Genomic DNA, 9,245 nt, shown 5'->3' on the forward strand with positions numbered 1-9,245 from the left:
AGTGAGCAGCAGCTGTCAGACTGTGTCTCTGACGGATCCTTGATCCAGATCAACATGTTCTTCTGACCGCTCAGTGTCACCTTATCAATCTTCAGTCTGTGTGTGAACTGAGAGAACTAGGTCACACAGCTGGATGTTAGACTTCCTGTCTGCTGAGACGTTTACTGACCACACTGACTAATAGCTACACATACATCTTCACCTCAAGCCCGCACAGATACAGATTTACTATTGATAATTTATTGATTAAGGGTGATTTATATGACTCCAGATTAAATAAACTGAACTGAAACAATTGATCGATCAACGATAGAAAATGCATCTGAAACAGTTTCCCCTCAGGTTCGTCCTGTGATCCAAAACCACAGGTTTTTATTTCCATAATGAATTTAACATGTCTGTTTGTCTTTACAGTAACAAGTTATAAATATGAAATAATAAAAAAAATCACCATGTTGGCAGGAAACCACAAGAATCAGAGTTTGGTTTGTCTGTCTTTGTGTTGAGTCAGTTACATAACAGCTGTTGTATAACATCAGAAACATTAAATTAAATTCCATAATTATCAGCAGCTGTTCACATTTTTCATGTTTGTAGCTGGGGTGCCATAAAAGTCTCTAACAGTGTAGCAGAACAAAAATACCAGCTGCTGGGGAGAAGCTCAGTGCAGACTAGATAAACCTGGATACTGGATCAAGACTGGGTCCCCACAGCTTTGTCATCTGCTCACTCAGGTCCAAAGGTGTTGGTGGTGGGGGCATGTACAACCACTATGACTTCTAGTGGGTCGAACCAGAGGGTGGGAAAAGGTTTGAGGTTGAAGGACATGTTTCCTCTGAACTGAAAGTCTGAGGCAGATGTTCCCAGCTGGTGGATCTGTGGACTGGAGTGAATTCCTGAACATGAGTCATCACATGATCAGACAGGTTGGAAAGAAACCAACAGAACAGTCAAAGCTGAAACAGGAAGTTAATTCCTAATCTGGTAGTGATATGGACTTGGACTTGGACTTATATAGTGTTGTATCGACCACTCAAAGCACTTTACACTATGTGTCACATTCACCCATTCACACACACATTCATACTGCGCTTGCTCTATGCACAAAGCGCTCTAACACATCCACACCCTTTCACACAGCGGTGATATGCACATCGGGGGAGGATCCAACTCTTTAATAAAAAGCTCTATCTCCATAATGTTGTCAAACACTTAGAACAACAATCTGAGTCTGTCAGTGGCAAAAACAAGAACTTTAGTGGACGGACTCTGACATGAACAGTTCTTTATTGGATTGCACTGCAGCAGCTATTCACTGTTCCTGATAAATACTGCTCTGATTCCAGAGATTTCTGTCCTGATCAATCCTTTACACCCAGAGACATGGAGGATAAAGAGTTCTCCTTTAACCTGTTGAGTACAGTTGTTGTTCTGACTGAAATGACTCTGAAACCCAAGTGGATTCATCCTTTAAGATCCAGATCAGACTGAGATGACTGAGAACTGCTGCAGTTTACTGATGAGAGCCCCCCCCCCCCCCCGTCTGCCCCCTCCTCCTTCCCATTTCTTTTCTGTCAGAGTCACAGTGACCCAGGTAAGGAGCTAAAACCCTCATCTGGTTTCACATCAGACAAACAGAACCACTTCACAGACCATCACACTGAGACTGAAGTCCTGGTCATTCAGCAGCAGAGAAGACTCTGTCCCCGCTCCGCTCCATGTCTGATGAATCACTAAATGAGGACGTTAGAAAAAAACAGATTAAACGTCGTATTCAGGAGTTTTTTTTTATTTTCTCACGCCTCAGGGTTTGTGGTTTGGTTTGTGTTCACTTCAGAACAAACAGCTCTAAGTCTGTCGTCAGGAGTAACTGATTACATTTGCCATGTAACTTTCCCAACACAAGTATCTTAGTTTTAGTTACTGAAACACTGACCCTGAGTCAGTTTGTCCGGGAACAGGTCTAATAAAGTTTAATCAAGATGGAAGTTGAATAAGATAAAGTCTGTTTTATACCAGTTGCTGTACAAATTAAAACACATTCAGTTCATTACAGTTTATAATGTGTGGGAAATCTGATCTGAGAAGAGTTTAACCTGCAGACACTCACTCACTCTTCCCTTCTCACTACTGAGGGATTTCTCTGTAGAGGACTAGAAACTGAGCACATCGATGAAATTTTAAAACACTTTCAGACTTCAGCATTGTAACTTTTATTCTCTCTATTTTATTTACCTTACTGTACTTTATTTTATTTTTATTTTCTCATCTCTTAACTCCTTAACAATTATATTGTGTTCTCTGTATATCTGTTTATGTGTTTCTGTTTCACTTTGTCTTAATGCTTTTAAAGTTTTATATAAAAAGCTCTTTGAATTGTCTTGTTGTTGAAATGTTCTGTACAGATAAACTCTGACTCTCTCCTCCTGTCTGTCACTTTCTCACAGCATGAACACAATGCATGATGGGATATATTGCTTGTTTTGTGACCATCGGTTGTACACTACTTTTCACAATGCATTGTGGGATACAGTGAATCCACAATAGAGAAGAATAATTCTCACTACACATTCAGACAGAACTATGAAATGGTGAACTCACTATGTAGAGAGTAGTGAGCGATTACAGACACAGATTAGGTCGTTGTTCAGCAGCTGAGTGTTATGGCCGACAGTCAGGATACCTCTGCTGATCAGGGTCTGTTCAATCTCACAACAGCTCTGACTTCATGGAGGAGATGCTGAAACAGTTATTAACAAGATTCAGAAGTTTGAGGAGGTAAGTGACTCAGACTCAGGACACGACAGCTACAGTATCTGATGAACTGATATAAAACCAGGACCTGTGATCGTCCTGACAGACGTGTGTGTTCTCAGCTCTGATCCTGACAGGAGGTTCTGGGTGTTCCTAAAGAGCCTGAGGATTTCAGGGGATCAGGTCTGAACATCTGGTTGAAACTCCTGTAAACAAGATCATTACCCAGAGCAGGTCCCTGCTTTATGGGAGTAAACATGTTTAATTAGACGGAGGCAGGGAAGCCCCTCTGAAATGTGGGACTGCTCCTTTAATGGTTACGACACAGTCGGGGTGTTGTTGCACAATTGTCCTCATCACTCATCTGCTCTGCCTCAGAGGGCAAAGGTCAGAGCTGAAGAGTTTGGATTAATGATGAGATCCTTTAGTTTCACACTGCATTGAGTCTGTATCAATCGTCAGACCTGGGGGTGGGGGGCAGCCAGAGGACACACATCTGATAACACTTTACTATGTGTGTGTGTGTGTGTGAGAGAGAGAGAGAGAGAGAGAGAGAGAGAGAGAGAGAGAGAGAGAGAGAGAGAGAGAGAGAGAGAGAGCTTGTTTTAATATACTTGTGGGGTCCAACAGCAACAGTTTAACAGGCTGTCTTAGGGTTAAGACCTGGTCTAAAGTTTTGAGTTGGTCGTTCAGGTGTGATGGTTGAGGATATGGATGGGGGAGGAGTCAATGACAGGTACCCACAAATATAGGTGTGTGTGTGTGTGTGTGTGTGTGTGTGTGTGTAGAATATGAATGAATCCAATCATGTGTGACTTCTGTAACATGAGGGTGTACTTCCTGGAAAACAGAAAACAACACAAACACATGGAAACCCCCACCCCCACTACCTCTACCACCCCCATACACACACACACACACACACACACACACACACACACACACACATATGCATGCACACACAGTTAATCCTGTAAGGAATGTGGATGTTGGTGAACAGCGTGTGCAGGCATGCTGAAGAGACATGAACTCAGACGACTCCATAAAACAAAAGTAGTCTATGGTGTCGTAGACCCCCCCACCCCACCCCCCCATCCTACCCTGTCCACTGCCTACTCCTCCCTCAATCATCCACTTTTATACCTGTAACGTCTTTCACATAGAGATCCTGTTATATTATCTGTAAGAAAACCCTTTATTATGGTGTCTGAATGAAAACAGCAAAATCTGTGAATCTGTGTTCATATGTATAGAACAATGACACCTCCACCTGTAGAGATTTACACCTGTCCTCAAGTGACTCCAGTCAATACAACAGCAGCAGCACTGATGAACCAGGCATCATCAGAGGCCTTGACAATGACCTCACAGGGGTTAAATGCCCTCCCCTGTCAGTCAGAACTGAAGGAGCTATCTTCAAGTATCCACAATCAGGTCCAATTTCCCTTGATTTAGGGCTTAAGGTCTTTTCACACTTGGCTTGTTTTTTTTCATGCAATTAATTGCATGTCAATTTATTTTGGTTGTTGGTCTTTGCCTCCCCAGCAGGACCTCAGACTGTCCCACCAACATCCTAAAATATGTCTGCAATTAGCCATGGTGGATGAACTATCTGGCACTTTTATACTCTTTATTTGTGTAAATAACTTTAGGGTTAGGTTCGCTCTCAGAGCAGAGGAAAGAAGAACCCTGCCAGATTGTTACATTCTCAGATTTACATCTTCAGGCTTCTGTGACAGGAGATGATGGTTTCCAGTGGAATGACCCTCAGCGGGAGCTGCGCCACCTCCTGCTGTGACCAGGACCAGGCCTTCAGAGGAGAAACCCCCCAATACTCTGAGAATGTCTTCAGGACATGATGTCTGAAAATGGTATTAACCACATTAGTATGATTCATCATGCACCCCCCGTCCAGCAGCTGCTCAGAGAACACTTTCAGATGTGGTTGACTCGTCGTTCGAACTCCGTCGGCTGCTGTTTGTTTAGTTTGATGTCCTGAGCAGCTCAGACTCAGCAGCTCTCTCCTCTCTTTGATTTTCACTTACTGGAAGCATCTGTGTTTGTATCGGGGGGGGGCTAAGTGACTGTAAACCACTGATAAAAATCTGTTCACAGCCAGAGAGAACAACTGCTGGGTGCGTGGGGACATGTGGTGATTTCTGGGTTAAATTCAGAGGAACAACTGAAAACATTCCTGTAAACGTTGAAGTGATTCTGAAGCATCAATCACATTGATTGCTATAGAAATTTGATGTATTGTTATTATTATGATCCGAGGTGAACTAGTTCAACTGCAACAAACTCTTCAGTTGGGGGGTTGAGGATTGTGGTTCTGGTTGATCAGTGGGTTCTGGTTGATCAGGGTGGTTCTGGTTGATCAGAGTGGTTCTGGCTGATCAGGGGAGGTTTTGGTTGATCAGAGGGTTCTGGCTGATCTTGGGGTTCTGGTTGATCTGGGTTGATTCCAGTTGACCAGAGGGTCCTGGTTGATGAGGGTGGTTCTGGTTGATCAGAGTGGTTCTGGTTGATCAGGGGATTCTGGTTGATCAGGAGAGGTTTTGATCTGGTGGGTTCTGTTTGATCTGAGGTGGTTCTGATTGATCGGAGGTGAAGGGGGTGGGGGTTGTGGTTGATCAGGGTGGTTCTGGTTGATGAGGGTACTTCTGGTTGATCAGAGTGGTTCTGGTTGATCAGAGTGGTTCTGGTTGATCAGGGTGGTTCTGGTCGACCCCCCAGTCTGTCATTCAGCAGGGTGAGTCAGTCTGAATAAACCCTCAGTGAGCTGATGTTGAGATGTTTTTCTTTTACCCTCACCCGCTGCCTCTCTCTGCTCCTCTGAACCATGGATCTAATCCACTGCTGCCAACGCTCGACTGACAAGCAGCTGAAAATAGAAACTTATCTCCTCATCTCATCTCAGGTTTTGAATTTCAGGACAAGTTTTGGCTTCTTCTGGTTGTGAAACAGCTTTTGACCAACATGTTTTCTAACCTGCTGCTGTCAGTTCTGTTAGACCACCTGCAGAAACAGCATTTTATTTGACCTAAAGGTTCAAGTGTCAGCACCAGAGTTCAGTCAGAAACAAGAGAAAATCTTTCTTTCAGCCTTAAACACCATCTGCAGATGTTTTAGACTGAATTTCAGTGGATCAGTGTGTGTTCAGTCTCTCCCTGAAGGCTGACCACAGTACTCTGATCCTCTACTGAAGTAACAGCAGCAGTACCATGATGTGTAATACTCTGGTACAAGTAAAAGTCCTGCATTCAAAACCTCATTTAAAAAGTACTGAAGTATTATGAGTAAGTACTTGTGATGTAAACTGGTTAAATCTAAGAGCTCCGAACATCCTGACAGATTATATTTATTTTAATTTATACACAAAAGTAAATGATGTGTTCACCGTTTATTATTGTCTGTACAGGTACGCAAAGCCTTTAAAGCAACACTGTGTAACCTTTGCTGAGCTGAGTATCAATCAGAGCTAGCTTCTTCTGTGAGTGACATAGTGCCGTAAAGCCTCTCACTCCTGCTCACCAACGTTACTCAGAGCAACAATGGGTGTTCAGGGAATGACAGAGGCTCCATTCTCCCCATTACAAGCCAGTGAATCATCACAATGATTCTGAAGCTGAGATTTTACGGTTAAGCGGTTATGTTATATTTAATATGTTGTTCCACTACTATATAAGTAAGATAACTACAGGAGTTAAACAGAGAAGCAGAGCAGCATCAAGTCATAAAGTTGTACTTAAGTAGAATACTCTGCACTACAGTTACAGTGTGTGATCAGTACTCTGTTTTAGACTGAAACCCTTAACAGTGGAATATGGATTGAAACACCATCTCTGTTCTTTTAGCTTCAGTACTCAGTGTCCGTTTCAGAGTGAACTGACATGAACCTCCTCAGACATGAAGCTACCTGTCAGAGACATACCTGAAGAGAAACCTCACACAGACCACAGGAACTGAAGCGAAGAGATAACATGGATTCAGACTGAAAATAGCTCAATGTTTGTCGGTGGTGGCGTGTTGTTTCAGGTCAAGAGGAAGAAATCTGATCCAGAGGTCCAGTAACAGATCAGAGTCTCTTATGATACTGAGACAGAGCTAAGGACAGATCTCACTTTATTACTGCATCTGTTTGTGTCAGCTGCACAGATGTGTTGTTCCTGCAGCTCTGTCACTAAAAACAGTCCAATCATTAAGGTTAAGAGCTGAGGAGAATTTCCTTTCATTTCCTTGCAGTGGAGGTCTGCACTTCACTGTTGGTGCTAAAGCTTGGTTTATATTTCTGTGATTGTTATGAATGTTTATCCTCATGTCTCTGTGTCACTCTGCAGTTAAACTACGACCAACACTAGGTGGCGGTGTAGTTTCTGTGCCACTGTCTTGAATTTCTTCATATAGAGGGTATGTGTTTACGTCACTTAGCCCCCGGGATATGCCCCTCCTAGTCGGACTGAGTGGCAAAACAAACCTCCCTCAACATGGCATGTAGCGGTACACACAGCGAAACCGGGTAAAAACATGGATTATCAGAACAAATTAAGGACAACTGGACTTGACGGTGATCCGTATGAGCTACCAAAAATCACCTGGTCCACGGACATTGACTGTGGCCAGGAATCGGGTATAAGGACATTAATTGATAAATGTATTTAATCAGCCGTTTGATTTGATTTTTAACATGATATCTTTACTTTTACTAAAGTACTATTGAAGTGACTTTTGGGTACATCAGTTACCTTAAGTTAGCTAAAAAAAATCACATAGAACACAAGGTTCATAATCATGGATGCATTTTAACAAATAAAACAAAGACGTGTCAGTTATAATGAATACAGCTAAATGAAAGATGCTAACGTTAAGAGCTTTACTGATATGTAACGTTAGCCAATACAGTATGTAACTTAAGGTGTGATTTTAACCAAAAATACAGCATAACTTAACCTTACCTGACATGAAATGGGAACTGTAAATCCAGGTTTCAGTGCCTGGATTCCAGTTGTGTCTGCGAATAGTAGCGATCCATCTCCTTCTCTTTTCTGTGGCTTTCAGTAGCCTGTAGAAAGATAGCTCCGACAATCGATTCCTCATTTTGGATATTGTTTTTAAATTTTGGCGGCTAACACTGCCAATCAGTCTTTCTGCCAATCAGTGGGCATAACTGCAGTGACTTCCATGTGCTATGTTGTCACGTGCATACCCTCTGTTACTTTTAATGAAATTACAGCGACACAATAAAGAGAGAAGACATTGGAGGAGATGGTGTACGACCTCTGAACTGACAGAGGCAGAAGGAGGAGTTTTCTGTGCTGGTCCAACCAATAAGAGACATGAACGAGCCGACCGATCACAGCTGTTGTGGTCTGTGTCATCATGACATTGCCTTATTTGTAGTTAGGTGTACGTCAGGGAGGTAGACAGTTTAGTATAAACTGGCCTTAAGTTTAAACTACTTGTGTTTTTGTGTTCGGGGGTGGAGGGGGCTGGAGCCTTTCCCAGCTGTTATTGGGCGAGAAGGGTACACCCTGTACAGATCACCAGTCCATTGCAGGACTAACACATATGGACAAACAACCATTCACACTCACATTCACACCTGCGGGCAATTTAGAGTTATTAATTAACCGTGCTGCCGCTGCTCTGACTCCTGATGAATGTATTTCTCTAACTCACAACAGCAACAGCAGGTATCTTAATAAATGTAACAACTATTTTTATGAACACAATGATGTTTTTGATGAGTTTATCATGTAAACATTAAACTGTTAAAACCAGTGTCAGTCATAAACATCAGTCATCATTAGTAGTTGTCCAACACCTTCACACAGCGCAGCTGGTCAACCTTTTTTAATCCTCTGATAAACTGGAAGTAAAGCAGGAAATTAAAGTCTGATCCACTGCTCTCAGATTAGTGAAAATAATGTTTTTGTGTGTGTGTTTTGTGTTTGTGAGGTGACCTGAGGCCAAGGTTTAGATTCAGGTCAGGATCATTTTTCTCTTAATGTTTCTATATCATGTGTTTGGCTTTATTACTTCTGCCTCCTCCCCCTCCTCCCCCCTCCTCCCCCTCCTCACTCAGCTGAACATTTGGGAACAATTAGCACATTATGATCAGGATTATGCTCCATAAGAGGTCTATAATGCCAGCCCTCGTGCTAACTCATGATGTGTCATATGCAGGTCAGAATGTTTGGTTCAGAGGCTTAAACTGAAAACTGAACACAACACATCAACACACATCGGTGGGGGGGCTGTCCACAAAAGTGTGGTCAGCTCAACACCCAGGTCCTCCTCCTCCTAACCTAAGGTCTTCAGATATTTAATGATCTGGAGACGGGTTCAGATTCAGGGTCTCTGCAGAGGACGGGACCTGGATCTGGACCTGGATCTACCTGTAGAACTGAACAAAGAGCTGAACCTGCAGCATCATGAGGCTCCACGCCCCCTCAGACCTGAGACAGGACGAGATGTTTGGTTTGGCCTCT

At 42.9% G+C, this 9,245-nt stretch overlaps 1 long non-coding RNA gene across 1 annotated transcript; it reads right to left on the reverse strand.

Annotated features, from left to right (window-relative positions):
• Positions 1 to 338: 338 nt before the first annotated feature.
• On the reverse strand, positions 339 to 8,152 carry LOC127142867 (uncharacterized). The gene is made up of 3 exons (XR_007813963.1): positions 7,710 to 8,152; positions 1,654 to 1,733; positions 339 to 883 (listed from the first exon to the last, which is right to left on the reverse strand). It is a non-coding gene; the product is annotated as an uncharacterized LOC127142867 (long non-coding RNA).
• Between the last annotated feature and the right edge of the window lie 1,093 nt (positions 8,153 to 9,245).

The sequence above is a fragment of the Lates calcarifer genome, linkage group LG2 (assembly GCF_001640805.2).
Source record: "Lates calcarifer isolate ASB-BC8 linkage group LG2, TLL_Latcal_v3, whole genome shotgun sequence".
Lineage (NCBI taxonomy): Eukaryota > Metazoa > Chordata > Actinopteri > Centropomidae > Lates > Lates calcarifer.